The sequence below is a fragment of the Octopus bimaculoides genome, chromosome 6, assembly GCF_001194135.2.
Source record: "Octopus bimaculoides isolate UCB-OBI-ISO-001 chromosome 6, ASM119413v2, whole genome shotgun sequence".
Taxonomy (NCBI): domain Eukaryota; kingdom Metazoa; phylum Mollusca; class Cephalopoda; order Octopoda; family Octopodidae; genus Octopus; species Octopus bimaculoides.
The window spans coordinates 35,665,215-35,669,893 of NC_068986.1; the positions used below are offsets into that span (position 1 = coordinate 35,665,215).

The following is a 4,679-nucleotide window of genomic DNA, read 5'->3' on the forward strand; positions in this document are numbered from 1 at the left end:
ATATATATATATATAAAAAATTGTTTTATCAATAGTTTTACTGTTATCAGACCACTTTGTTACCAACAGATATTTGTCTGCAATATATTACAGCCAACCTTCCTGTTATTAGCAATCCTCTTGTTATCATACTTGTTATCAACAGTCCTTATTACCAATGTCCTTCTATTATGAACAGACCATCATTATCTACAATCATATGATGTCAATATTCTTCATTACCAACAAATTTAGCATTACCAATAGTCGTTCTGTTATGAAAAGTCCTATTACCGTAATATTTTTATTATAATATAGAATTATCAAGCGTTTTATTATCAACGTCCTATTTTCAACAGCCCTGTTATCAACAGCTTTCCTATTATTAATATTTTTTAGCAATGCTATTACCAAGTCCCATTATCAACGACCTTCTATTATCAACAGCCTTTTTAACAACGTCTTTCTATTATGAGCGTTCCTTCATTGTCAACAACCTTTTTGTTAATATCTATCAATAGCTATAATATTATCAATAGTTTTATTATCGTTATTATCAAGTCATTCTGCTAGAAACAGCTCTATTACTCTTCTAATATCAATAATGTATCATCAAATGGTGCTATTATCAAAATCCTTCCATTCTCAATAGTGCTTTTATTCTCAACAGCCATGTATTTTCAGCACTTTCAGGTTCCTCAAAACAAACTTGTAAAACAGAGAGGTGCATCATATGTGAGAGCCCGTCTTATATGCCGGGAAATACAGTATAATGATATCCTTATAGTATTAATATTCTATTTCTATTGTCCACTCGCATGTGTCACGCTCAAGTCACACACCAGAGCAGCGTGCCTCCCTTACAGTTTGCGAAGACGACGGCACTCCTCGCCAGACATTGGAAAACGCGCCGACGCTCACGCACACAAACATAATACACAGAGAAATATATTCTTCTCACACACACATGCACACACATTCACGCTCATGCATACAACTAAGCAGACATATAGACGGTCATACGACACACACATATTTATAGTGTACAACACAAAGCTATATAGTGCACACACCATGCCTAATCATACGCACACACATACAAAACCACATATTTATGTGTATGTGTACACACACAAAACACATATACATAGTCAGATATGCTGCACACATATGTCCATACACACATATGTCCATACACACATACGGTAGCATATTTACACGCATATACACACACACATACACATGCATGCGCAGAAATATATTCTTCTCACACACGCATACACGCACTCACACATATACAAGCGCATGCACACACCTAAGCAGACATAGAGGCGGTCAGACAGACGAGAGAGCAAGAAGTATATAATTAAGTAAGCCAGGCACATGCAGACACCTGCAGTCATAAATGTTAATATCCAACGCGGACACGCGACAAACGACAGCAACAACAACAACAACAACAAGGGGGAGCATCAATTGCTGCAGCTGGAACAACATAATTACTTTAGAAATGTATATTAACAGTGTAAATATGCATTTATTAATACACATACATAGTCATAAGCACGCACACATACATATGCAGCTACATACAAATATATACGCAATACATACGTACATAACCATACACACAGCACACATATAGTGATAGATATTTACACACACACACACACACACACACACACTCACACATATGTTCGTATATGTATATGTTTATGTACATATGTATATATATATATATGTATATGTATATATGTTTAGATATATATGTTTGTATATGTATGTATATATATATGTATGTATATATATATATATATATATATACATACATACATATACAAACACACAGACACGTGTGTGTATGTATATAAATATATATATATATTTGTTTATATATGTTTGTATATATATATATATATATATATATATATATATACAAACATATATGCATATATATACAAACACACACAGACACATGTGTGTATGTGTATACATATATACATATATATATGTATATATGTATATATATATATATATATATATATATATATATATATATATATATATATATATATAATATACACATATTCACAAACGTACATATACCCATGGACACTTATGGACAAATACATAGACACAAAAACACACACATACACATACGCACGCGTGCACATATATATGTTCAATATACGCACAGACCCACCTATCCCGTCCAAACATAATAGAAGAGGATGAACGTGGCTATAGTCATCAGTACTGGCTTAATTCGGGAAGGGGGGCGGGGGCTAGGAGACGGCAAGTATCTCCCCCTCATATTAGTGGTAGTGGGGATGATGGTGGCGACGGTGCTGCTATTAATAAAGATAACTGGTGATGCGGCACTCTACTACTACTACTACTACTACTCTAGCTAAACTAGAGCAAAGCAACTACCTTTATATTATTACTACTACTACTACTACTAGTATAAAGGTGGTAGTTATTTAGCTCTAAATTAGCTCTGACCAATTAGACAATATGGTCAAAAGCATTCCAGTCATGACCATCCTGTCTTTAGGATATTTGTCTAGCGTGTCCTTTCTGTTTTTATAAATTTGAAAGAGATATGGTTACTATTTTTTTCTCTTTTATTTGTTTGAACCATTTGACTGCGGCCATTCTGGAGCACCACATTTAGTCGAGCAAATCGACCCCAGGACTTATTATTCTTTGTAAGCCTAGTACTTATTCTATCGGTTTCTCTTGCTAAACCGCTAGATGACGGGGACGTAAACACACCAGCATCGGTTGTCAAGCGATGTTGGGGGGACAAACAGACACACAAACATATATATATATATATATATATATATATTCGACGGGCTTCTTTCAGTTTCCATCTACCAAATCCACTTGCAAGGCTTTGGTCGGCCCGAGGCTATAGTAGAAAACGCTTGCCCAGTGTGCCACGCAGTGGGACCGAACCTGGAACCATGTGGTTGGTAAGCAAGCTACTTACCACACAGCCACTCCTGCGCCTACTAAAGAGAAAAAAAAAGTCTCTACGTGAAGGTTAATCCTGAGTGACCAGACTTATGATCAAATGTAATCTATCCGTGACCACCTCGTCTTTTTGATATGTGCATGAAGCCCAACAACACATTATCCAAAGTGTTTACCTTTGAAATGGTAGGATGTGGTTAGAAGGAGCCACGGTTATTAACTTCAAACTAGTAAAGCAACCACCTTACTAGTTTGCTTCCTCTAATGCTAAAGGGTTTTGTTAATGGTTAATCCAGCGCTGTCTCCAACATCAACCAAGGTATTTCGTCTGCCGTTACGTTCTGAGTTCAAATTCCGCCGAGGTCGACTTTGCTTTTCATCCCTCTGCGAAAATTATATTTTTATCTCTCCTCTTCTACCTTCAAGTAACTTTTTTAACCATGTAATGACTATTACGTTCCCTCTACCTGACGTCATGGAAGCTTCTCCCTTTCTCTAATCACGTGAGAGCGTTACTGACGGGCTAAGTAACGCAATGACAAGCAAAATTATTAGAAGATGCAAATTACTCAGGCAACAAATATTTTCTACTCTTTTTTGTATAAGTCCCTTGGCTGCTGGAGATAAAGTCGGACGACTGCCGTAGTGCTGATGGCTATTGAATCAAAAGCACATATCCGTAATAGGTCTCTTATTTCCAAACGATAAACCTGCCTCTGATTTTCATGACATGTCAGTTGTAGAGAATTTTTTATTCTTAAGATTATCTCCCCTTCTCAAGTAAAAACTGGTCTCAAATGTCCCTTTGTAATTATGGCACATCCTCTAGAGGAAGCGATGGTAATTTTAATAAACCAAGAATTTATGTTGTCAGGGAAATTCCTGAGTCATTGCTCTCAGTCAAATGTCACAGTGGTCATTGTTATATAACATTTGTACACCAGTGCCAAATTCTCAATAATTTGATCAAATTTCATGTTGGTGGAAGCTTTAAGAATTACTGTTTGTCCTTTGGCTATTATGTCCTCTGTATGTTTCGTAAATGACAGTATTATTTTACATGTGAAGTCAACACGAATTTTAGTATTTTGTAATCGCGTGATCAAGCGAATCTGTGTGTGTGTGTGGGTGTGTGTGGGGGGAGGTACTGTTAGTGTTATTCGGAGTAATTTTGGTGTTAGGCGTTACTGTTTGCTTGCAACGTTATTACTATTGTTCGCAGTGATTATCGTGTGCTGGTGTTATCGATGTTAATACTGATGCTGTTAATGATGTTCTTGATAGTGGTAGGCATGGTGGAGTTGGAGTTGGAGGCAGCGCTGGATTAACCATTAAGCAAAATAAGCACGTGCTGCTTAGGGCATCAAGGGAGGGAGGGGGCACCATAGAAATGGTAAATGGTTTACGGCACAAAAGAAATCACTTTAAACTTGCTAAACTAATATTCGGGATGCCTTTAACTCTGCTAAGTATAGATGCAGATGTGTTACCTAAGATTAACTTTGAGGATCTGATATAGGCGCAGGAGTGGCTGTGTGGTAAGTAGCTTGCTTACCAACCACATGGTTCGGGGTTCAGTCCCACTTCGTGGCATCTTGGGCAAGTGTCTTCTACTATAGCCTCGGGCCGACCGAAGCCTTGTGAGTGGATTTGGTAGACGGAAACTGAAAGAAGACCGTCGTATATATGTATATATATATATATATATATATATATAT

At 36.8% G+C, this 4,679-nt stretch overlaps 1 protein-coding gene across 2 annotated transcripts in view; it reads right to left on the reverse strand.

Annotated features, from left to right (window-relative positions):
• The window catches only part of LOC106870527 (BAI1-associated protein 3), a 1,007,871-nt gene that overhangs the window by 2,676 nt on the left and 1,000,516 nt on the right, over positions 1 to 4,679 (reverse strand). The gene's annotated exons all lie outside the window — the stretch shown is intronic.